Below are 27,387 nucleotides of genomic sequence, written 5' to 3'. Positions count from 1 at the left end.
TAACTGAAGCTGGCCCAGTCGCAGAGCACGTTGATTCTCTGCCTGTGGTACTGGTATGCTATATGGGTGCTGGTTCAAGTCCTAGCTGCTTTACTTCTCATCGAGTTCTCTGCTGATGGCCTGGGAAAGTACGGGAGGATGGCTCAAAGCCTTGGGCTCCTGCACCTGTAAGGGTAACCTGGAAGAATCTCCTGGCTCCCAGCTTTAGACCAGTCCAGCTGTGGCTGTTGCAGCCATATGAGGAGTGAACCAGTAGATAGAAAATCTTTCTTATCTTCCTCTGTTTTTCCCTATAATTCCTTTGAGTAAAAATCAAGAAATATTTTTAAAAATGGTTTGCAATTACATTAGTTCCAGCAGACAAAATTTCATTACTTTTTTATAGTCAGGTAGTATTCTATAGTGTATATAGAGACCACTTTTTCTTTATCTGGTCATTAGATTATGGACATGTGGGTTGATTTCACATCTTAGCTCTGAAAACTCCGAACCCCCATGAGAACTCACCAGCATGTATTGTTTCCAGATTTCTGTGTGATAACATTTGATCACAAAACCTCATTGTGGTTTTTATTTGCATTTCCTTGATGGCTAGTAAATCTGAACATTTTTTCATGTCTGTTGGCTGTTTATATTCCATCCTTTGAAAAATGCCTGTTCATGTCTTTTGCCTATTTCTTAACTGAATTATTTATTTTTTTATTGTTGTTGAGTTTCTTGAGCTCTTTATAGATCCTGGATGTTAATCCTCTCTACGTTGCTTGGTTTGCAAATATTTTCTCTTATTATGTTGTTTGCCACTTTGTTGAGGGCTTCCTTTGTAGTGCAGAGGTTTTTACCTTGATGTAATCCCATGTATTTATTTTTGCTTTAACTGCCTGTATTTCTGGGGTCTTTTGCAGGAAGTCTTTCTCTACGCCCATGGCTTACAGAGTTACCCCAATATTTTCCTCTAATAATTTGGTGGTGTTGGGTCTTATATTTAGATCCTTGATCCATTTAAATTTGAATTTTGTATAAAGTGTTTGACAGAGATCTTGTTTCATACTCCTGCATGCCTAGATCCAGTTTTCCCAGCACCGGTTGTTGTAGACACTGTTCTTTCTCCTTGGATTGATTTCAGTGCACTTGTCAAATATTAGTTGGCTGTAAATGTGTGTGTTAGTTTCTGGGATTTCCATTGTTTTCCATTGATCTGCACGTTTTGATTACAACTGCCCTGTAGTATGTTTTTAAATTCTGTTATTGTGATGCCTCCAACTTTGTTTTTGCTATTTAATATTGCTTTAACTCTGTGAGGTCTCTTGTGTGTCCATGTCAATTTTTGCATCTTTTTTTTTTAGATCTGTGAAGAATATCATAGCTATTTTGATTGGATTCACACTGAACCTGCAAATTACTTTCAATAGTATGGACATTTTGATCATATTAATTCTGCCAATCCATAAACCTGGGAGACTTTTTCCACTGTTAGGTGTCTTTCTATTTCTTCAGTGTTTGTGATTAAATTTGTTTCCAGGTATTTAACATTTTTTTGCAGTTATTGTGACTGGGACTGATCTTAAAACTTTGTTCTCAGCCAGGAATTGTTTATGTATACAGAGGCTATTGATCTTTATGTGTTGATTTTATATTCAGCAACTTTACCAAACTCTTTTATGCAGTCCGACAGTCTCTTAGTAGAGTCTTTTGGTTTCTCCATTTGGAGAATCATGTAATCTACAAATAAGGATAGCTTGACTTCCTCTTTCCCAATTTAAACCCCTTTGAGTTTCTTTTTTCCTTGCCTAACAGCTCTGGCTAGAACTTTCAGGATTGTATTGAGTAGCAGTGATGACAGTTGAGCATCCTTTTGTAGTTCTGTATGTTAGTGGAAATGCTTTAAGTTTTTCCTTATTCGATATTATGATGGCCATGGGATTTTCATTGTGTTGAGAAATGTTCCTTCTATACCCATTTTGCTAAAAGCTGCTATTTTTTTGTTTGTCATGAATGGGTATTGTATTTTTAAAAATGATTTTTATGCATCCACTGAGATAATCTTATCTTTTTAATTCAGTTTATTAATGTGACGTATTACATTTATTGATTTGATTTGCATATATTGAGCCATCCTTGTTTACTAGAGATTATTTCCACTTGGTCTTAGTGAAGGATCTTTAAGATTTTTTTGTTAGATTTGATTGGCTAGAATCTTGTTGAGGATTTTTGCATTTGTGTTCATCAGAAATATTGGTCAATAGTTGTTTCTTCATTGTTCCCAATACTAGCTACCTCTGAGTGCTCTGCCATAGGGTGTTGCACTGCCCCACTTTCTCATGTGGTATCCCAGTTATTGCCTTCACAGCCTTCATACCCATGAACTCAATGAACCTCTTTTCTTTATAAACCACACAGTCTCATGTACTTTGTTATAGCAACAAAGGACAAACGCAGGACTTCATATTCTGAATAACATTATGAATGAATATGTTGGGAATGACATCCAATGTTGGTAGTTCAAGATTCTGTCTGATAGCCTATGTGTAGGAATCAGTCATGAGCTCAGCTGTAGAGTTTAGTAGAAGTCTCTGGGGATGGAGTGTTTTTCCAAGTAATGATATATATGCTGAACTCTTAACACATCAGATGACCACTTTTAGTGAGGGGAAGCAGGGAAGTATTTTTATTCCTCTTCTTGAAACTTTATTGTTCAGAAATTTCAACACACACACACACACACACACACACAAGAACTTCAAAACATTATTGACAAATTAGTAATAATTTTATATCAGTTGGAATACCTACATTTCCCATCTGGCTTCCTGCTAATGTGCAGCCTGGGAGACAGCAGGTCGCAGCTCAGGTACTTGGGATTCTGCCATCCACTTGCAAGACTTGAATGAGGTTTTCCAGTTCCTGGCGTTGGCATGGATTAGCCGTGTCTATTGTGGTCTTATGTGCAGATGAAAATATCCTCTGTCTCTTTGTGTTCCACATAAAATAAAACTAAATAAACAATTTTATTTAAAACTCCAGTTGATTTTGAAATGCACAGTTACTTTCATAATAAACATTTTCCATGAGTTTTTGAAGACTCCTTATATGCATGGACTTAAATTTTCTGCACCTAAATAAACTTATAATTTTGTTTTTTCATGAACTTTTTGAAGCTCTGCTGTATATCTTGGAGGAGAACTGTGAAGGTATGGTTAAATTCAACAGAAACATGCAACAGTTGATTAGTGGCATCTGCTAAGGGTATTGAGATTGGTGGAGTGTGAGACTAATTTTCCATACAAATTGAAGGGCTCTTGTACCTAAACCAGTGTGGAGGAATTAAAATCATTTTGACTTCGGATTTGAATCTGTTGGGTACATTCTTATTTGATTTGCATCTGTTAAAATAACTGTAATAAACATTCAGCACAAAATAACAGCCTCAAAATGTTAAAAATTCAACTAGGATTTTTTGTAGTGAATATAAAATAAGTGACTCAATTTAAGTCAGGAAACAGGGAATAAAATTGGTGAGTTCGTTTCAACTTACTTGCATATTTGACAATTATTGTTAAATTAAATCCATACTTTCCTAATACCTATATTATTTATGTTTCATGATTTCCTTCTTTAACTTACACATTGTTTCACAAATCTTAGCATGTATAATCACAGGAAATATACACTTCAGTTAGGTAAAGATAGGCTTTTGTAGTGAAATAATTTTGTATCTTTTTGCATCAGACAGTAGGGAAGGAATCTGACTTGCAAAAGAAAAGTGGAGTCTTGTATTACATGAGACTGTTGCCTCAGTACGATTAGCTTGCAACTAATTTTTTTCAAAATTATTTTGCTCATAAGCTCTAAATTCAGCTTCCTTATCAGTACAGGGCAAGGCATTTATTGCAGAACACTGGAATAAACAAAACACTTGCAGTCCGTCCAAGTGATTTGCTTCATCATTTCCCTCTCATTCAACTGACTCTCTTTTTAAATAGAAGTTCATGTTTCTGATTTTGTATTTTCCTCTCATCCAGAAAGGTTTGTTTTATTCTATTTGCCCACAGGTAAAGAAATAATAAGATGTTTTCAGACATTAATTGCATCATTTAGATAGTACATTCAGCTGTCAGTCAGAGACCTGAGCCTGGTGCTTAAGCAAATTGGGTTATTTCCTCAGCGGTAAGAGAAGGATAGAGGTTGGCCTGAGCCAAGTGGCTCGGTACAGTGCCAAGGCCTCGGGCTCTTGCAACTTCCTGCTCTTCTGTTTTTGGTGAATGGCTTTCTTCTCAAGTTTGCCTCATAGCGCAAGGTAGAAAGCACTCCAACAACCCCGGGTCTCTGTTTCAAGGAGGAAACGGAAGGAAGCGCATTTGGGCTTCTTTTGGGAAACCTTCCCAGAAATCACACCCAACAACTGACCGTGTTGTTACTGGCCCCCTCTAGGCTTGGCCTACCTCCATGGCCTTCAGCCACCGGATCCACTCTGGAGCCTCTGACCCAGCCCGGCAATGCCTGGCCTCCTCCTGGAGCTGCAGCGTCCACGGGCCATACATGCATGCATGATCTAGAAGGGTAACGTGATGGAGAGATGAGAGCTGCCCGTGTCAAGATCAAGGTATAAACTCTCATCCTCTCTTATTCGGTGTCCTCCCCTCCCAACTCAGGATGAATGACCCCAGCTGTAGCAGTTTTCATTTACCTGTTGGATTAGGGTCCCAGAAATTGAGCAATCAGTTGCTCTGTCCAGCAAGCTCACACACACACTTAGAGTAGCTCCTTTCCCCTGCCTTAGTTCCCCTTTTCCTTCACCCCTAAATCCCTTGAATTGCATTCATTAATAAATTAGTGGTGAACACACATTTGTTTCAGGCTCTATTTGCTTGGGAAGTCAGGATAAGGCAGGGCAGTCCTTGGCAACATGATCATATCAGGGAGCTTGGGGCACCAGACACTGCAGTCTTCTAGCTGGCAATATTGGCATCTCATAGCATCAGAGTTCTGTCACAAAGAGAAGGCAGAAAAAGGATGGTAAACTGAGGGTTGGCAGAGAGTGACCTTGGGATCCTGGGGATCCTGGCTCTAACTGTAGACCAACAGTATTGGATAAACTGCATTTAACTCAGCTAAACTGAGGCCTCTGATATCTTGGGGTCCAAGACCTAGCAACAAGTCAAGGCGAGGTCATTGCATCTCTGACATTTCATTCCTTTGAGCCCAGAAGAGCCAAGTTGTTCAGATGCAGCCAGCAGCCCACAGTGGTTCAGGCTAAGCTCTGTCTGAAGAAGTGGTCTCAGGAGATCTCAGCAGCTGCTGCAATGAAGTGAGGCACTAGGATGTTGAATTAACACCAGCGGTCCAGTCCTGTTGCTTAGGACTGTGGGAGGTGGGAGGTCACAGGTGCCCCCGGAAGTGAAGCAAGATGGTGAGGTTAGGCGAAAATAGAAATGCGAGATTTAGGCCTGGTCTGGTAGCCTAATGGCTAAAGTCCTCACCTTGAATGTGCTGGAATCCCATATGGGAGCTGGTTCTAATCCCAGCAGCCCCTCTTCCCATACAGCTCTCTACTTGTGGCCTGGGAAAGCAGTCAAAGACAGCCCAAAGTCTTGGGACCCTGCACCCGTGTGGGAGACCTGGAATAGGCTCCTGATTCCTGGCTTCCGATTGGCTCAGCCAGATATACAGAAAGGAGGCGAGACAGAGATGAATATATTCCATCCTCTGATTCACTCCCCAAGTGATTGCAATGGCTGGAGCTGAGCTGAGCCAAAGCTAGGAGCCCAGAGCCTCTTCTGGGTCTCTCAGGTGGGTGCAAGGTCCTAAGACTTTGGGCTGTCCTTGACTGCTTTTCCAGCCCACAAGCAGGGAGCTGAATGGGAAACACAGCTGTGGGGATTAGAACTGACACCCATATGGGATCCCAGTGTGTGCAAGGTGAGGATTTTAGCTGCTAGGCTACCACACCAGGCCTGCACTGCTCTGCAAAGTTCAGAGAACTAGCTGGTCTCTGACATGGCGCCAAGATGCTTGCCACAGGTCCAGGTCTGGACAGAGACGTGGCCAAGTCTACAAGAAGTGGTTCTTCTCAAGTTGTGGCTGTATCAGGAAGGGAATCCTTACCCAGAAGCCCTTTGGCCAACTTCCTCTCATATCTTACTGGCTGAACTAGCCTTCATCCAGCCTCACCCTGTGTTTCCTTGCATTTTCTGTACCATACACTGGGCGCTTTACCAAGAGGAGAAGCTTACTTGGCTCTGTACGGGAGGCGGGGTAATCCAAGAGTCTGGTCTTGATACTCAGCAAGGGTGTTCTCACCAAGGTGCCATCACATGGTGAGATGGGAGAAATCAGAGAGCTCACATTTAGAACAAAGTTGTGCCCTCTCTCTGCAAACCATTGGCCCACTAATCCATGGATGAAGTGGTTCATTTATGAGCCCAGAGCCCCGATGTTCTAATCACCACCCCAAACCTGCCTCTCAAATGTCACCAACAGATGATCTTAGATACTGAGTTTCCAACATGTGTTTTGATGGAGACATTCAAATCATCACCCATAGGAAGGAGAAGGGAGCGACCATACTGCCTTAAGCCTGTCACCATGCACTGCTTAGGGCTGAGCTGGTGCAGATTGTCCCCAAAGCACTTGCCCAGCTGAGGGAGTCTGGAGACTTGGTGGTGCTTCTGAACCTGTTTATCTGTAAGATGAAATTGATAGTGGTGTGTGTTTCACAGACTGCTTGTTAGAGTGAATCAGATGTGAGGTGTGGAGCCGCACAGCTGGCTCTCAGCAAGTGGTCACCAGAACTGTGGGCATTTTTCACTCCCCAGATTGAGTCCTAGAATGCAAGACGACGGGGGAGAATCAGCCAATAAATAGTAGCCATGATTATTAGTAAGCTGAGTCCATCTATGTTTATATGTCCACATATGTTAAATATTAAACAAGTTCTTTAAGGAGCAGTTCACTTACATAAAATTTGTGCATTTTAAGTGTACAGTCTGAGGAGATTTGGCCAGTGTATATCCACGTAATCAACACAATTAAGATGGAGACAGGCCCAGTGCCCCCAACTTTGTGCTTCTGCAATCTATCTAGCCCTCCACTCCTGGCCTCAGGTCATCACTGATTTGCTTCCTGTGAGTCTACGTGTTTACCTTTTTTAGAATTACATTTAGTATAGTACCTGGTCTTTTGTGTCTTGCTTATTTCCTGTCTGAGATTAATCTGTATCATATGTATGTTAATAGTTTTTCCTTTTTATTATTGGATAGATTCCATTTAGTAGTTTATGGAAACCTGAGTTGTTTCTAGTCTGGAGCTGTACTTAATAATGGTACTATAAACATTCCTGCACAGCGCATGCACATGTGCTTTTATTTTCTCAGATACATACTGTGAAATGGAATTTCTAGGTCATGTGGCATATTGAATGTTATAGGAAAATACTGACTCTCTTCTGAAGTGATTGGTACTATTTTGCTTTCCTATCCAACAATGTGTAGAAAGCATAGCTGCTTAAAATCTCAGAGGAACCTGCTATTTGTCATCTCATTCACATTTGTTTATTTCAATGTGTGAGAAAGGTATCTTGTGGTTTTAATGTTTGCTTCTTCTGCTACCTGAGCATCTTTTTGTGTCTTCCTTGGCCATAGTAAATCTTCCTTTGCGAAGTCTCCCTGCGTCTTTCACTCATCCTTAGTAGACTGCTCATCTACGAAGTGCTATGCTATAGAGTTCTGGTTTTGTCAGTTATATTTTTACAAGAAATCTTCCTCCATTTTGTGATTTAGGTTTCCATTTTATTAATGACACCATTCAAAAAGCTTTTTAATCCAGACAAAATACATTATATCAATATTTTCTTCTATGATTTACGTTTTTATGTGCACGTTCTGCTTAGTGAACTCCATCCCTACCTCGAGTTAACAAAGACTGTTTCTTATATTAACTTTTATGTTGGGATTCAAATGCTAGTACAAGTTGATTTTTATGCATTGTGTGAGGTAGGAGCCCAAGTTCATTTTTTTCCCATATGGATATTTAATTTACCCAGCATAAAATATTAAAATGACAATCCTTTCCCTATTTAGCTTACTGTGGCAACTTTGTAAAAAATCCACTGAATAGGGGCCCGGTGGCGTGGCCTAGCGGCTCAAAGTCCTCGCCTTGAACGCGCCCCGGGATCCCATATGGGCACCGGTTCTAATCCCGGCAGCTCCACTTCCCATCCAGCTCCCTGCTTGTGGCCTGGGAAAGCAGTCGAGGACAGCTCAATGCCTTGGGACCATGCACCCACGTGGGAGACCTGGAATAGGCTCTTGGTTCCTGGCTTCAGATGGGCGCAGTACCGGCCGTAGTGGTCACTTGGGGAGTGAATCATCGGATGGAAGATCTTCCTCTCTGTCTCTCCTCATCTCTGTATATCTGACTTTCCAATAAAAATTTTAAAAAAATCCACTGAAAGTAAAAATGTGGGTCTATTTCTGGACTTCAGTCTGTTGATCCTGTGCCAACACTGTGATGATTACCACACCTTCCCAACGTTTTGAGTTACACAATGGAAGTTTCCACACTTTTTATTTATAGTAATACTTTATTATTCTAGGCATTTTGTATTCTAAGACAAACATTAGAATCCGTTTATAACTTCCTACCAAATACCAGTTTGCTAATAGGTCTATGGAGGAGTATTGGAACATTTATTCAATTATTTTTGCTTTTTCTCCTAATATCTGTGGCCTTAACAGAGCCAATTAGTTTTACTAGTATTTTGTAGCCCCTTTGGGAAGTTCTATAAACATGGTTAGGTTGAGAACATAGTCGGTAGTTTAACTTATTTCCCCAGTTGGATGCCCTGTGTTTGCTTTTGTTGCCTATTGGTTTGACTAGGAGTTACAGTAAAATGTTGAGGCCCTATAGGTGGAGCATAAATCCTTGTCTTATTATTTAGAATACAAAAATCTATTGTCTTTTACTATCAAGTATGGGGATATGTCAAAAAAGTAGTGTAGGGATGAAGGGGATGATGCAACTGTCATGGTGGCACAACAAGCTAATTCTCTGGCTGCAGCGCCAATCTCCTGTATGGGAACCTATTCAAGTCCTGGCTGCTCCACTCTCAATCCAATTCCCTGCTTATGGTCCTACAAAGGCAACAGAGGACGGCCCAGGTCCCAGGGCCCCTGCACCTGCATGGAAGACCTAGAGGACGCTCTTGACTCTTGACTTTGAACTGGCTCGGCTCTGGCCATTATGGCCATTTGGGGCAGTGAACCAGAGAATGGAAGATCTCGCTCTTTCATTTTCTTTGTCTCTTTGCAACTCTGAGTTTCAAGTAAAATAAATCTTAAAAAACACTAATGGAAAACAAATTAAAAAATAAATATTTTGGTACAAGAATTTTTTAAATCCATGCACACAAGGATGTTTAAAAAGTTGACAGAAAATTCATATTTTGAAAAAACTTAATTAAAAAAAATTAGTCCCCAAATTAACTTAGCTTTTAACTCCATTTTCACAAGCCTTTTGAAGAACTCTCATATAATGTCAGTGTAGGAGGCATGAGGAAACTTTTCTTTCTTTCTGGCTTAATCAGAGTTTTTACATAAATGGATGTTTTTTTAAAAAATAATTTTCTTGTGAGTAGGTTTTTAATTTCATGAAATACTTTCTCTGCATCTACTGGGATGATCGGCTATTTCCCACTCTGCAGTATTAATTATCATACATCATGATAATTAATTTTCAGGCATTAAATCAACTTTGTATCCTGTATCAAAAAACTTCTTTGATTTTAATGTATTCTTCTTTGTATGCACAGCAGAATGCAATTTGCTGATAAATATTAAAGGCTATTTTCTTTTGATATCTTTGAATGTTGCTGGTATTGGTAGTACTGGGTTCTAAGATGAGCTGAGATGTGTAGTAAGCTAAATAATGGACCCCAAGGATATGTCCACGTCCTACTGTCCAAAATCTGTAACCTTAATAAAAATCTTTTTATTAAGCTTCTTGAAATGCAGAAATTAGCCACATTATCAAGGTTGGCCCTCAACATAACCACAATGCTTGCATGGTTGAGGCTGAGGAGACTTCATACAGACAGAAAGGAAGAAGGCATTCATGGAAGACAGTGTGATTATAAAGAGGCAGTGATTAGTCATGGACCTGGAAGTCCTCAGGTGCGAGAGGCAGACAAGGATTCTGTTCTGACTCCTCTGTGGGAGCTGAGGCTGGGCTGAGATCTTGAATTTGGTCCAGTAATGATGACTTCATGGCCTCTAGGGAATCCACTCCTGTTGCTGTAAGCCACTTAGTTTTTGTGAGTTCTTGTAGCAGCCTCAAAAACTAACAGAAGCAGCATTTCCCTTTTCCTGTATATTATTTTGAGCAACATTGGTATTACTTATTTTAAAAATGTTCATTAGAAGTCATCTTTGAAAATTTCTGGGCATGTATTACATATAAATAACTACATTGAGTTTTTTGGTCTGGGTTATGATTTAGTTGGTAAGTTTTCCATGTGCACTTAATAAATCTGCTATTGTTGGGTGGAATTTAAATAAAGGTCAAATTGATCAAGTTATTTAATAGTGTTAGCCAAGTTTTTAAGAGTCTTGTTGATTTTTATGTAAATTACTGAGATTGGAGTGAGAAAAATGTGGAACTACTGGTTGTTTCAGTTTGGTCTGCTTTTGCTCTCTGTGTTGGGGAGCTCTGTTAGTATAATTGTTGTATATCAAGTTTTTTCTGCTTCTGTAAAGTTGCTTTGTGCTAAAGTTTATTTTATCTGATATGAATAGAATCTCTACATCTATGTTACATTTACTGTAGGATAATCTTTGATGTAGCTTTATAATTTAATTTTCAAACCATTTGTGCCGCTATTTAAACTGCTCTTGTGATAGATAGTGTATAGGTGGGTGTCACTTTTTACCCAGTTTGAAGATCTCTTTTGATCAGAATGCTTAATCGGTTACATTCATTGTCATTGATATGATTGGTTTTAGAAATGCTATTTTATCATTATTATTTCTTACAACTAGCACCAATTTTTTTGTGTGTGCTTTATAATTTCACAGACAAAAGCTTCTTTCCTTCTTTCTCTTTTTCCTTTCTTCTCTGCCTAGACAGAGAGTGAGCGAGCACACTCCTCTCTGCTGGTCCACCCTCTCTACAAATGCGTGCAGTAGCTCAGAAGCTGCAGGCTGAAGGTCAGTGCCAGGAGTTCAAAACAGATCTCTCTTACCAGTTGCAAGAACCCAATCACTAGAGCTTTCGCTGCTGCCTCCCAGGGTGTGCCTTAGTAGGAAGCTGGAGTAAGAAACGGAGTCGGGTACCAAATCCAGGTGCTCCAGTGTGGAAAGATGACACGTTCACTGGCTTCTTCATCACCAGACCAGAGGCGCACCCCAGGTATTTCTTTTTAATTTGTATCATCTCTCTTTTTTTTGGTTTCCCTGTTCCTGTTCTTTTGTTGTTGTTGTTAACAAAGGTATTTCAGTATCATTTTGGTTGATCTGTTGGAATTTTAGGTATATTTCTTTGCATTATGTTTATTGCCTGCTCTAGGGTTTACAACACCTGTTGCTTATCACGATGTATTTAAAGTTAATATAGAAAACTTGCATCAGTATTTGGATCTAGAATTATTAGTATTTGAATATGTCTTGTTTTATTATTTAAGATACTACTGTTTTGATAGATATTTGTTAAATAACAGAATGGTTGATCTCCTTTCTCTATAAACTTATTGCCATTGGGGCATTTGCAAAAGGCAAGTCAGAGTAGCTAATTGGAATGAAGGCAACTTACGACCTGACATAACACACATGGGCTTGTGACAGGTTGAGCAGCTTCAGAGATGCTGTCCCTGTAAGCAGGAGATGCAAAGACGTGGCTGCAGGGATGCGCAACAAACCTGAGCTCTGACTTGTCAACTGGGCTGGTTGGGTGAGTCAAATCAGGACACCTGGTAGAGCCTCAATTTCTGTACCAATGTGCACCCCAACTTTCATTTAAAACATACAGAATCTAACAGAGAAGGCAGGCATGCAGTGAGCCATGGCTAACACAGTCTGATAAAGAGATTGTGCAGAACCTAGACAGGGGTTATTGGAGTAGATGTCTTGTACCGCGGAATAGTGTTTATCACATTTTGCTAGATGGTTTTTGCCATTCTCTCCAGGCTCACCACCAGACAGTGGGTTTCCCCAGGCCAGGAGTACTTTAGGCTCATTGCTTTCCATCCCTGTCATCTAGCACAGTGGCAATTTTTATTCAATGGTCTGAAATTGCATCAATATCCATTTCATCTAGAACTAATAATGGTGAGGTGGTGCATGCAGAACATACCCTACTTGTTTCTAAGAGACAGTGTAACGTCAAAAACCCACTTGTTCCAGAAGAGCAGAGTCTCCTCACTTAGTTAAACAGAATACTTTCAGCAGGTCCTGGTTTCTACATCATTGTAAAATATTTGTAAACTGTTCTGTTTTCCAAGTATAGGCCCAGAAAGATAGTTAGGTCATTTGGACAATGGTCAATTTCTGGAAGATGAACATGACTCAGTTTAGACATTCGATTAATGCTAACATGTTCCATTTTTTTTAACCTTTCCACCCAATGTAATGTCAAGTCTGTGATGCGATTCACTGACTCCATATGAAGGCTCCTGACTTTATGTATCTCCCAGTTACCTGTTGTCTGTTGGAGAAGAGGAGAAGAAGTTGAGCCTCAAGAAAGCTCTGTCCATAAGGGACAGTTTTGACGCCTGACCTCCTGAGGAAGCAGCATGAGAGCAGGAGTTTCAGGTATGGGTGCTAGGTGGAGGGGCATCTCCAAGTCCACTCGTTATGTTGTCTTCTGTGAATCTAACATAGGGAGATAAGTGACTCCATCTGGGTGAAAGTTGACATTCTCTAGCATCACTTCCTGTATGAGGTGAAGGGATGGGGAAGTTATTCCTGGGGGACGAAAGCAGGTCTCATTCCTCTGAAGAGTGACACAGCCCAACTCTTAGCAGTATGTGCTTCTCCAACCACTTCTCCTGGCACATGCCGTCTCTCCCAACAGGACCTGTTCTCCAGCCACGAGGAGCTGGTGGCGATGGCACCATGGCCCTAGAAGGACTTTGCAGAGTTGCAAATGAAAATGTGCTCCAAGCACATTGGCTTTTGACATACCGTTCCATTGGCTTGGAATTCCTTCACCCTATTATTTGCCCTAAAACCTCCTTTCGTCCTTCAAAATCCTCAGGCAATGTTATCTCTTCTGCCAAATTTCCTAGTATGTCAAGAGAATTAGCCAATTCTTTTGGTTTAAACAGGACATTACATAATGTTATTATAGTGCTTATCACAGTATTCTGTAACTTACCAGCTTATTTGTCAGCTTTCCTGGGGCACACATTTTGTTGCCTGCTTAAAATTGTACCCAGTCCGTTCTTCTTACTGGTTGAATCTTGCTGTTTTGTTATCCAGCTTTGAGGAACGCTGGGCCTTCTCAGCTCCTGGGTGGTGAATCTTGACTATCCTAAGCCAAGGATGTAACTCTAGCATGCCCACCCAGTGACTGATTTCAGGTCAAGTGTGATAGAAGCCTGGCCCTGAAAGGAGGCGGGCTTCAGAGGCATTTTCTACACTTGACTGTGTCAAGGAATTACCAGGGAGTTTACTCAAAGGCTGATTCTGGTTATGTATGTTGTGGGTGGGACCAGAGGGTCTGCATTTTTTCTTAGATAGGAACAAGTCCAGTCTGAGGACCACACTTTGAGTAGTAAGCTAGAAGATTTTTAAGTTAAATGTTCCTTTTAGAGTGAGACAGAAGAGAAGATCAGGGTCTAGAATGTCTTCAAAATCAGCTCTGTGAAGTGTGTAGCCTGCAGCTGCTACATCTGTTAACCACCCAGGAAACAGGCCATGTGCTGTGATGAGGAGGGCAGGAAGTAAAGGTGGAGAAAGTCTGGGCCAGAGATGCTGCTACTTGTTGACTGTAACTTTGGAGCCTTGCAACTTCCCATCCTTATTTCACATACATGTGAGATTACACATGTCCTTTTGATTTCATTCATTTTACTGTGAATCTTCTCTTATTTGCAGCCAAAGGCACCCAACCTGATATGGTCCCTTCTTAGATGGGTGCTCCTTGTGCTCAAGTACCTGATTAGCTAATCTTGTGGTTTTCAGAACCAATTCTAGAAATCGACATGCCATAGGTGCTCCATAAATGTTTATTAAGTGAGGGAATAAATGTCTCATGACAATAAGGACCTTGCTATTAATAATTTGGTTGATGGGCCCTAAGTTATTAAGACAAGCACTGAGATTTTGAGGTCTGGATTTAATGACTAATCCCCTTTCTGCAGCATTTTTCATTTGAAATTTAGGCAATAGTGATTAGCTTAACCATCATAACATTTTAAAAGATCTTTGTGTTCTGTATCCCACAAAACCCAACATTTCCTTTAAGGGGGACTAGAGTATTGTTTTTCAAACCACGGATGGGTTACCAAATTAGTGGATCTCATCAACATTAAAAAAAAAAGATTTATTTATTTTTATTTGAGTGGGGAGTTACACAGAGAACGCACACACACACGCGCACACACACACACACACACACACACACACTGAATTAGCATAAGATCTTCCATCTGCTGGTTCACTCCCCAATTGGCACAATGGCCAGGGCTGAGCTGATCTGAAGCCAGGAGCCAGGAGCTTCTTTCAGGTCTGCCTTTCAGTGCAGGATCCCAAGGACTTCAGTCACCCTCTGCTGCTTTCTCAGGTTTTTGGCTAGGATCTGGATCAGAAATCAAGTAACGGGAACTTGAACTGGTGCCCTTACAATTTGCTGGAGTTGCAGGCAGAGGCTTCATTTATATAACAAGGTGCTGGCCCCTCAATCAGAATTCTTGAACAAACAGACTTGCCCCTCAGAGTGTAGCCTAAGCAGTGAGCAGGAAGTACTATTTTATCAAATGCTTATTTCAATTATGTATGTGCAAATATCTACTGAGTCACGGTATAAGATGTTTTTCCACCAAAATAAACATGCCTGTTAAAAATTTTAGTTAATTTTTATACATTTTAAAGGGAGAGAGAGAGAGAGAGAGACTGAGACCTTCCATCTGTTGGTTCACTCCCTCAATGCCTACAATAGATATGGCTGAACCAAGCCAGAGCCTGGAGCCTAGAATGCAGTCCAGGTTTCCTGTATGTACAGCAGGACCCAAGTACTTGGAGTTCCACTGTTTGCTTTCAGGGTGCATATTAATAAGAAGCTGACATTGTATGTGCTGCTGGGACTGAAACTCAGTTTGATATAGGACATGAGAATTTTAAGTAGTGTTTTTAAAATGCTGTGCCAAATGCCTGATCCATAAACTTATGTTTTGATTCCATTCTCACATAGTTAAAAAAAGATTTATTTATTTTATCTGAAAGGTGAATTGTAACAGAAAGAAGGACAGATAGAGAGAGAAGTCTTCCATCTACTGGTTTACTTCCCAAATTGCTGCAAAGGCCAGAGATGAGCAGATCAGAAGACAGTAGCCCAGAAGTTCTGGATCTCCCACATGGGTGCAGGAGACCAAGGACTTGAGTCATCTTCTGCTGTTTTTCCAGGCCATAAACAAGGATCTGGACCAGAAGTGGAGCATCCTGAACATGAACAAGTGCTCACCAAGAATGCTGATGCTGTAGGCTGAGGATTAGCTTGCTATACTACCACGCTGGCTCTTTCATATACTGTTTGAACTGCTTGCATATATGTTGAGTCTTACATATAATTCTGGGCTCTGCTGGATCTGCGAATCTGAGTAAATGTCAGAGATGCTGAAGAGAGGCACTGTTGCTTCCTCTGCTGACAAACCAGGAATCAGCGCAAGTCAATCCTCTGTAATTTCCCACCTCTGGCCATTTTTTCCATGCTGCCCCTTGATTTGAAATCACCCTTTTCCCCAGTACACACACTGGCTTCAGTATATGAAAATTCTATCTTTATAGCAAAGTAGAGCTCCCACATCACCATTCTTTGAAAATGTCCCCATTCTGCCTTGCCGAGTTGAACAGCACTTTCTTCTGGGTCTCTTGGGGTTGTGCATGGGCCTCTGTTTAAGCACATGTCACATTCTGCCTTCTATCATAGTAATGTGCCTCGTAAAGGCATTTTAGTCAGCTGTGGGCTACAAGTACACTCATGTTCCCCTAAGGTTGTAATGGGGCTGGAAAGTTCCTACCACCAAGTGAAGTGCTATCCACTGTATTGTCAACACACTAATCACATGTATGTAGTGATTCTGGTGTCAACAAACCTACTGTGCAACCATTCATATGAAAGCACAGCACAGTTAACTATGTGCAGTACAAGATACTTGACAATTATAATAATGACTGCCATTGGCTCATGTGTTCAGTAGAGTGTATGTAATATTCTGTATTGTGCTTTTAAGGTATAATCTTTTTACTCACTAAATATGTCAACTTTGAAACAGCCATGGGTAGGTTCTTCTGTTAGTGACCAGAGGAATGTATTGTCCTCATAGGAGATGACAACTCCCTGCTTGCTAGTGTTCCTAAGGACCTTCTCGTGAGACAAGATGTAGAGATGAAAGGCAGAGAACTTGAAGGTCTTAGCTTTGATCTAGGGCAATGAATGGATTTATATCTTGTTTGTAATGAAAAAAGTTTAAAAAGTTTTAAAAAATTGTGCTAGGCTATACCACATGGCCTAGGTGTGTGGTTGGCTATACCATCGTAAACCTTTTAAAGACTGCTTACATGCATGGACTTCATTTTTTTTTTTTTTGGCACAAAAACAAACGTATCTTTAAACTCCACTTTTCCATGAACTTTCTGAAGGTCCCCTCTATATGGAGGTTAGGAGAAGAGGGCAGGGGTTTCCATATTCTCTCCCCAGTGTGGTCTTCAGGACTGACCTTCCTCCACAAAGCTACAAATGGACATTTCAGATGCCAGAGCAGTAGCCTGCTATTCGACATGCCGCTCCCCCAGCATTCCTAGAAGGAAGCAAAACGTCATCTGACACCAAATACCAGTCCACTAGGTAAGCAAAGCCCTGAGGTCCCACATGCTGATGCTAGACCATATGGGATCTTGGCTCATGCAAGGCAAAGATTTCAGCTACTGAGCCATCACGCTGGGCCCAGTTCTCTGATTCTTAATTTGGATCTTTGTTTTTGTGCCTTCCCTGTGCATGTTGTAGCATTCTACCTCCCATAGATCATATTATCTTCAAAGTTGTGGTCTCATGAGAGATTGCCACACACTATAGCATCTGACTGCATGTGTGTCCACCAAAATCAAAGTTTTCTGTGACTTGATTCTGGGGTGAGACCTAGGAGGCAATATTTTTAAAGAAAGCTTAATCAGGAGAAAATCATAGGCTCCTCTGCTAATTCTGATGGATAGTTGGGTTTGTAGACCACCAGCCCAAAGTGGGAGCCAGGCTATGCAGACACTGTTCTAGGGCCCAACACAGGAACCCCACTCACGAACTTTACATTCTAGTCATGTACAGTTGTCCCTCAACTGATGTTGGAGTAATGTTTTGATAAACTCATCATGAACATAAAATGCTAAACCAACAATGAGATAATCTCCTCAATCTGCCACACATCACCCAATGCCCCATTAGAGGGTGGATGTACCCATCCATAACTGGGGGCTTTCTGGAAGCTGTGGCTGCTGCCATTTTTCAGAATGAGAGAAACTCTGACTGCACAGAGCCAGCCTTGGAAAAGACTCAAACTTAACAGTGTGGTTTTGATAGATTGCAGGTCACTTTCACATCATCACATAGCCAAAATTTGTGGCTTAGTCATCATTAAGTCAGGAACTACCTGTGCACAATAGTCTAATATGTGAGTAACTAAGACTATTTCAGATGCTGAAAAGTACTATAGAGGACACAGGATCATGTAGGTTAGGATAGCCAGGGAGGAGACTTCACTGGAATCGAAGGAGACTCTCGGAGCAGGTAGACCATTGAATGGTGAGATAAGAACTCCAAGTGGAAGAAATGTCAAGGTGTACAACCCCAGAGAAGGGAGAACCTGGCAGGTTCAAGGGCTAAAAACAGCTGGGTAGCAAGTGGTGAGTGGGAGAGAGAAGAGGCATTGATCATGTAGATCCTCTGCCTCTAAATCATGGTGAGCACACTGAATTTCCTCATGATATAGTCATCATGTTCAGCAGGGTTTGTATGTGTGGATCATGGTCTTACTTACATAAAAATCATGTGACTGGGCCTGGCATGACGGCACAGTGGTTAAACTCCTTGTCTTGCGTGCTTCGGGATCCCATGAAGGCACTGAATCATGTCCTAGCAGCTCCACTTTCCATCCAGCTCCCTGCCTGTGGCCTGTGAAGGTGGTAGAGATGACCCAAATCCTTGGGATTATGCACCCACATGGGAGGCCCAGAAGAAGAAGCTCCTAACTCCTGGCTTTGGATTAGCTCAGCTCTGGCTGTTGCAGTCACTTGGGGAGTGTACCAGTGGATGGAAAATCTTTCTCTGTGTACCTCCTTTTCTCTGTACATCTGCCTTTCCAATAAAAAAATCTTAATTTTTTATAAAGATTTATTCATTTTATTACAGCCAGATATACACAGAGGAGGAGAGACAGAGAGGAAGATCTTCCGTCCGATGATTCACTCCCCAAGTGAGCCGCAACGGGCCGATGCGCGCTGATCCGAAGCCGGGAACCTGGAACCTCCTCCGGGTCTCCCACACGGGTGCAGGGTCCCAATGCATTGGGCTGTCCTCAACTGCTTTCCCAGGCCACAAGCAGGGAGCTGGGCGGGAAGCGGAGCTGCTGGGATTAGAACCGGCCCCCATATGGGATCCCGGGGCTTTCAAGGTGAGGACTTTAGCCACTAGGCCACGCCGCCGGACCCAAAAAAAATCTTTTAAAAAATTTGTGTCACCGCTGTGTGAAGGATAGATCAGGGGTAGATGGGTGAGGTGGCAGCCCACAAATCCAGGTGAGAGATCACAGGGACAATCCCCACTGGAGATGAAGAGAAACGGGATCTGTTTTTACATGAAGAATTGACAAGCCTGATCAGTGATTGATATAAAACAGCAGAGGAAAGATGATTAAAGATGAATCCTAAGCCTGTGGACAGGTGAGGTAGATGGAAAGTGGTATTATCTCTCAATGTGAGGAAGGCTTAAGGAAGTTGTTTTCTATATGTTAGTTTGGAAATGTCTCTTGGGCTTCTAAAAATTTAAGTATGAGTTGGGTGGACAAGAATTAATCTGACCAAAGAGATGTAAACTGGGAGCACAAGTTTGAGAACCAACAGAATGAAGAGATGCTTCATGATGGGGCAGAATGAGACCACTGTGGGGACCACAGGAATATAGTCAGAGATGAAGACCAAAACTTGGGGATCAACATTGTAGTACAGCAAGCTAATCCTGTGGCACTGGAGTCCCATGTGGGCGCCAGTTTGTATCTTGGCAGTTCCATTTCCTGTCCAGCTTCCTGAGAAGGCACCTGGGAAAGCAGTATAAGACGGCCCATGGGAGAGATCTGGATGGAGTTCCATTGCGCAATTTGTTGAGTTGCTCTGAATGGTTTTTGGAAATTGAGGTCTTGAACACATAGCTCAAGATCCTTTCCAGTGGGGCACAGTGGAGCAGTCAGGCGAGAAAAGGAGTTCCGCCAAGACAGGATGGGGCAGAGATCAGAGAGGAGAGGAGTAGTGTAGCTCTCAGAGGAAATGCCTGCTGGAAGCCCTGGGACCATGGGTTCCATTGCTGTGCACATATTCCATGCCTCACCTGTGGCATAACAAGCAAGAGCTTTAAGGAATCAGGAGAGCTAGGACTAGAGCAAGCCAACACCAACTACCTTAGACTGGAGTGCAAGAGTGCTCTTGACAAACCTTGACGCAGCACCAAATTCCTGTAATTACAGCACCATTTTTTTTCGCCTGATTTGTACATTAAATGTTTTTCCCTCAGTGCACTGCAGTTTCCTTTTTAAAGCTTTGAAATTAACTTACCTGCAGCATAGAATCAGGGATAATGAACAGTGGAGGAATAGATATGAAAACACTTTGAAAGCTTGTAAACACCAAATAAACAGGAGACAAAAAAACAGCAACACCATGCTCAGAATGAGAATCACCATCTCATGAACCCAGAAAGCTGCACTAAATCTAAGAACTGGCACCGTTGGAGCAAGCAGCTCCTGCTAATAGTGTCTGATCAACAACATTGCGTGAATATGTTCTTATCTTTTGTCATCATCCGCTCCTGGAGCGCTTACACTAAAGAGCTCACCCCTTTTGTGATATGATTTATGTTCAATAGAAAGGCAGTGAGGGAAGAATGGAGGAAGAAAGATTGCTGTTTTGGTAGAAATTCCACCTTGCATTCTAATAATGTCAGCGCTCCCAGGAAGAGGGGCCTAGGGTATAAGTAAGCTCTTCTCAATCATTTCTGTTTGCATTTGGCTTCTTCATGGGATCTGAGAAGATTTGCTAGAAAGTGTAGTAAATCTTGTGAGTAGATACAGGAAGCTCCCTGCTGGGGAAAAGCACCTCCAGCCCCAATCATGTGGGGCCAAGAGAATAAGCTTGGGCAATTGTGTTCTGTCCCAGGACATTTCAATCAATACCCAGAGCAATCTGCCCTTGATGCACATGGTGATTTGATAATTTCTGGGAGAAATGTTTCAGATTCTCAATTTACACTCCAGAGTTCAGGCTCAGTCTCAGAAGGATTTAATCTTTAGAGGATCATTTATTTTTGGCCGGGAGGCATTCTTTAGGTAGGCAGCCAGGCTTGCTGTAGCACAGGCAATCCTGCACATAGCAGCACCTTATCTGAGCAGGAAAAAAAAAAAAGTCCAGAGGAAACATGAATCAGGTGTGAATCTCACAGATGAGAAAATTGTGAGGGGTGGCAGAGTAGCAAAGGAAAAGCATCTGTCTGCTCTTTGCTGGATCACCAAGCCCTGGAGGATGGTTGCCTAGCAACTCCCAGTCACTTCAGACCAGTGCTAGGCAACAAGGTGCAATCTGCCAGCCACATCCGATTGCTGTTTGCTCCTGGTTTTTAGAAGGCATGTAGATATTTCAGAACCATTTAATTATCTTCGATCTCATTCAAGCTTACTGTCTCATCAGGTATCCCATCTCTAGTCTCCTCACATCCCTCCCCTCCCCCACACTCCCATGCTCCCTAGTCCAAATACTCTTCTCACATAGGGAGGGGACTTAATGTTGGAGGCAAGCCGTCTCCATTTCAGGCAACAGGAAAATGGAGATGAGTTGCTTTGGTTGTACTAGATATTTTCTGCTTTTTATACGGCTAGCTCTCCTCAGTCATCTTCAAGGCTATTATGCAGACATACATTGTTAGAAGCACAAAGAGAAATTAATGGGAATGCCAAGGGAAGCAGGGCCCATATTTTATCATGGGAGCAGCCTTCTACTGCCTTCTTGCTTCCCTCTGGGAAAGAGAGCTGAGCAAATGGTGACGCCATCTCTTTGAGCAATCAATGGTATTTATTGAGCTTAGGGAACATTTCCTAGGCGTTCATCTTTTGTGATGTTTTATTCCACGGTTGCTTCCATTTCAAAGCTGAGGAAACAGAGGCTCAAGAAGTCTGGGTGTACAGAATGCACAGTCCCTCTGGGCTCTAAGTGTCCCTGAGTGCATTTATGAAGGGTGTAGGAGATGTGGTCTCTGCTCATTGAGCAGGTTCTAATCTAGTGGGGAAGGCTGTGATGATTTTTCAGTTAGTGTTTTCTTTTTAAAGTACTTGGAGCTGAATGTACTTATTCCATTTTAAAATTATATATATATATATTTAAACTTAACTTTGATCTTAATCTTCTTGATGTTGCGGTATATGTAAAGGAAGTGCAAAATTTTCAGCTCATTTTTAAATTACAGTTACAATTTAACTCCTCCAATAAAAATAAAGCAAGTCAAATATTTAGTAGAACTATCTTTCAGAAAATCCATAGTATTTTATCTTAGGACTTAGGTAATTTGCTTGAGATATTTTTTTATATACCTGTACCGATGTAATTTTATCTTGTTTTTAATAGTTTTTAACAGATTAAATGTGATTTGTAGGTATAGTTCTAAGAATAAAATATTCCCTTTTTCTGTCCCACCCACCTTTCTTTTCCCTTTCTCTCTTTTTTTGTGTAGCTTTTGAGGTAATATATTTTAAACTTACATTACAGTAAGAAGGTTTAACACTCCACCAAACAAGAAGTTTAACATATAACAAGCAAAAGGGCTTAGTTTAGTGAGAATATAAGCAATGGTTATAAGCAACAATTGAATGGAAAATTACTTTTATCCACATATACTGAGTTTTTTAAAGATTTATTTATTTTTATTGGAAAGACAGAAAAGCAGAGAAACGGAGATACAGTGAAAAAGATCTTCTGTCTGCTGGTTCATTTTCCAAGCAGTTGCAACAGCCGGAGCTGAGCCAATCTGAAGCCAGCAGCTTCTTCCGGGTCTGCCAGGCAGGTGCAGCGTCCCAAGGCTTTGGGCCATCCTCTACTGTTTTCCCAGACCACAAGTAGGGAGCTGGATGGGAAGTGGAGTATCCACAACACAAACTGGTGCCCATGTGGGATCCTGGCACATGCAAGGAGAGGGCTTTAGGCTATCACACTGGGTTCATGAACCATACACTACGCTTTCAAGTAATCACAGACCATCAGAACTGTGGTGGATAACATTCTTAGTCACTGGTTAACAAAGTTATAAAACAAACATAAAATTATATTTGCAACAAGTCTCATACACCCAGGCTTTTTTTTCTTGCTTGCTTTCTTGTTTTTAAAATTTTAGCTCACATGTATAAGAGAGAGCATGAGATATTTGTCTTTCTGGGTCAGGCAAATTTCACTCACCATAATGTCCTGCAGTTGCATCCATCTTGCTGGAAGTGGTAGATTTTCATTCTTTTTTATAGCTGAATAATATTCCATTGTGTGTATAGACCATACTTTTTTATCCACTGATCTGATGATGAACACTTTGGCTGAGTCCAAATTTTAGCTATTGTGAACAGTGGATGCATTATTTTTTTTAAAAAAAGGTTTATTTGTTTATTTGAAAGAGTTATAAAGAGATGATGTCGTCCGTCCACGACTTCACTGCCCATATGGCCACACTGATCAAGTTGAAGGCAGGAGCTTCTTCTGGATCGCCCATATGAGTGGCACTTGGGTTCTCTTCTGCGTTTTCCAGGCATGTTGTCAAGGAATTAGATCAGAAGCAGAGCATCTGGGACACAAACCAGCACCCTTACTGGATGCCAGTCACAGGCAGAGACTTTCCACATTTTATCACAATGCTGGCCCAGAGTTTTTTATTTGCTTTTACATTCCAAAAAGTATGTAATTTAGAGGAATTCAGAAAAGGGGAGGGCTATGGTTGGATGATTTGCAGGGAAGAGCCTGGGGAAAAAACATAGAATTCAGAAGTTTCCATCTTCGGGATCTTCACCAATGAAATCACTAAACAGTAGTGGTAGATTTTGGTTCTGCAGGCCAGTGTTTAACAGATAGCCATAAAAGAGCAAGAAGCCCAGATGGACCCAGACTGCACTCTGTCCTCTGGGGTTGGCTGGACTTCAGAGTCACGGGTTTACAGAACGTAGTATGCGTGGGCCTGCAAGGTACCTCTCCTCTATGTACAGGGACTGGTTGCTGTACTGATTCACTCACCCAGGAACTGGTTTGAAAGTGAGATAAATATTAAACCTTCCTGGCATTGTAGTGTGCAATTCCACAAGCAGGAACTGGAAAGCAAACAGGGGAAATCAAGTGACCCGGAGAACAGAAAGTGGAAAAGAGGGGTACAAAAAAGAATGAAAAATATTGATTCAAGGTAAAAAAGAATGTGGTGAGAATTCCCAAGCATAGGGGCTATTTGTTTTTAGAACAGTTGCCTTAAAGTTCATTGCCCTTGAAAGGAGTTCTATTTGAATTCTTTGTCTGAGTACCATCCCCTAAACACATCCCCATATCCTGTTCCACATATTTTATAAAGCTATTGCTCCTTAAGTCACCCATTAAAGGTATTGAGTTGGACAATTATTCTTAAAGCTGAATATACATATAAATAACCATATCAAAGGCAGATTTCTGGGTGTTACAAAACTCAAAATTCCAAATTTCTTTAAAAAAATTTTTAAATATTGTTTTTATTGGAAAGCCAGATTTACAGAGAGTGGAGGAGAGACACAGAAAGCTCTTCCATCTGCTGATTCACTCTCCAAATGGCTACAATGGCCAGAGCTGAGCTGATCTGAAGCCAGGAGTCAGGAGCTTCTTCCAGGTTGCCCATGTGGGTGCAGGATCCCAAGGCTTTGGGCTGTCCTCGACTACTTTTCCAGGTCACCAGCAGGGAGCTGGATGGGAAGCAAAGCAGCCAGAACACAAGCTATGCCCATATGGGATGCTGGTGCTTGGAGGTGGAGGATTATCTAGTTGAGCCACTGTGCTGGTTCCAACATTCTGTATTTCTACCAAACTCTGAGGTAATACTGTTATTGCTTACATAAAACATCATCATTTGAGTAGCAAACTTGTCTGGGATTTCTGATTGGACCTAAGGGACTTTCCTTGCTAGAAAATGTTATTTGTAATCAGAGTATTGTTGAAAGTCAAACCATCCACAGGAGATAAAATGAGCAGGGTCCCTGAGCCTCAGCATTACGGAACATGCTCTTTGTTCACTGGAAACAGTCCCTGTTAATGTAACCGACTCCTTTTTTCCCCCAGTAACAGGAAGATTTGAAGTAACACTTGACATTATGGTATCTCTTTGAATCCTCACTACAGCCCTTTGAGGTAGCTATTATTACTTTTATTTCCAAAATCAGGAAATAGACAGGAATTTCCATGAAGCATGAGCATGGCTGAAGAAAAGCAAATAATGATTAATAGCACTGTCTACTGGGCTGCTCAGGGATCTTTATTACATTTTCTCTAAAGTCTCATTAATGGTCTAGAAGAGATAGATGCTAACAGAACTTTAATTAAATTCATTGTAGATATTAAATCGCAAGCGATTTTGATTGTGTCTCAGGAAAGGCAGAAACGCAACTTCAGGGCTCATGATGAGCAGAAGACAAAATTCAGCAATAATAAGTAAAGAGGAATGCCTTCCAAACTTGCATGGGATAATAAGGTTTACTGTCTGGGGGCACTGTCAAGGGCATTTTGCAGATGTTAACCTATTTGTTCTTTACAATAACTTTGTGGAGTAGGTACTGTTGTGATTTTCAATCAGTAGGTAAAGAAATAAACAAGAAGTAAAGCAGCTTGCACTGGGTACACAGGTCACAAATTGTCTAGAACTCTAAAAAAAATAACTAGTAAATTCTCTTGAGCCTTTCTGTATTTTTGTTCTTTCATTGATATTACAAAGCATCAATAAATTCATGTTTAAAAGACATTTCTGATTATTTAGTTTTATTGGAAAGGTGTTATGTTTTGTATATTAGCCTGAAGATCATCTATGTAAAGAAATACCCTTTAAAAAGAGATGCTCCCAGTCTCTACTTTAGGATCACCATGAACCTGGACTTCCTGCTGTTGACGGGTCTCTGCCTCTCCTACAGCACTCTCTCTGCTGTGCGGGTTCACTCGGTACCCAGTTCTCAGTATGCCTGGCTCATAGCTGTTTCAGAAAAAAAAAAAATCCAATGCTTTTCAGTTAGACCACTGTGTTAATTTGCCTTCTATTATTGAAGTTGCCTACTTAGGAAGAGGAGTTCATTGAACTCACAGTTTTGGAGGCTAACAGTTCAAGATTGGGCAGCTCCGATAGTTTGGCCTCCTGATAGAGTTGAATAATTGATGGCATGATAGCAGAGTGTGGGCAACAGGGCTCACAGGATGAAGTAAGAAGCCAGAGAGGTTGGGAGGGGCCAGGCTCATTCTTTTATAACAGCTCTCTCTAACTGAGTGTGCCTACCAAAGATCCCATGAGAACTCTATCACCTCCTGCAGAAGGCAGTGTCCTCATTGACCTGCTTACTTCCCAGTAGGCTCCACCTCTTAAAGGTCCTACTGCCTCTAGATACCTCCACATGGTGGCCAAGCTTGTAGCATGTGAACCCTAGCGAAGTACACTCAGACCATTTCCAAACCATATTACTTAGATTTAGTGTGGGATTGAGGAAGCACTAGGTTGTAGTTTTAAAGGCAGACAATGGCTTTTGATGTCAGGCTCGGCTACAGTCACTTAGAAGTTTCAGCCATGGCCCTACAACCACTTCTAATATGTATCCTAGACAAGAAACTCATTCATATTTCCCTGCCCATGAATATGAATGACTGTTATGTCCTCTGTTGCCTTCATAATTTGGGAGAATCAATGATGGGAGTGCTGGAAAGGCATGTAATCAATCATAGATGAACATACAAGTGTTTGTTACTATCATACATCTACAGCCTCCCCCTGAGTTTGTCAAATTTGATATCATCTTCATATTAGGAGATTATTAAACTGCTTTAACTACCCAAATAAATTCACTATAAAACTCAACCCCCTTAAGATTGTATGTTTCATTGCAGATGAATGACAGCCTGAATTTCAGATGAATTGCAGAATAATTTCTAGGATGAACTTCAGAAGCATTGGAGGTTTAGGTCTGGGTATGTTATCCGAAATCCCTCCAAATGATTGTTACTTTCTGTTGGGTTTGAGAACAAAGACAAATTCAAAGAGAAAATTTGCTACCTAAGAGGCCTGAAGAAAGGAGTAGGGCTGGGAGAATAAATGACTGGAAGATACATAAAAGGCTGAAGAATGTGAAAGTTTGAGGGTTACTGGACAATACTTAGTGGAAAGCAGGTCACAGGAAGTGGTGCCAAAGTCAAGGTCAGACAGCATGCCATACTGAGTGTCTCATGTTCAGAGTATATACTGGGAGGGAAAATGGAGTCAGTATTTGCAAACTCTTGTAGTTGAGGAGTGTCTCATCAACTGTGAGGAGAAGCTTTTTTCAGGGTCTGCTTTCATGCCTCTGACTGAGTTCCCTCCTGTACTTAGAGCTGTGTGTGTTTCCCTTTTCTTTGTAGCTCTTGACCGTTATGACGCCAGCCCCAGCAGTGGGTGTACATTGTGGTCATTTACTTGTTCAACTATTCGTTTTGAGCACCTGCTTTTTGCTAGGTGCTGTGTGAAGCCCTGGAATATAAACAGGGCTCCTGTGCTCCTCCAATCACGGTGAAATGGGAGGGATAGACACACAAAGCAAGTAGTTGAATAAATGTGTATCTAATTTATAGTGCAAGCTGTAGTGAGGGGTTTGCCACAGTGATGGTGTGTGATGGTGTTCACTGGGGGAGTATGTGAGCCAGGGTCCAAGGGCAAGGG

The sequence above is a fragment of the Ochotona princeps genome, chromosome 12, assembly GCF_030435755.1.
Source record: "Ochotona princeps isolate mOchPri1 chromosome 12, mOchPri1.hap1, whole genome shotgun sequence".
Lineage (NCBI taxonomy): Eukaryota > Metazoa > Chordata > Mammalia > Lagomorpha > Ochotonidae > Ochotona > Ochotona princeps.
The sequence above is the reverse complement of the archived record's forward strand: the minus strand, read 5'-3'. Positions refer to the sequence as shown.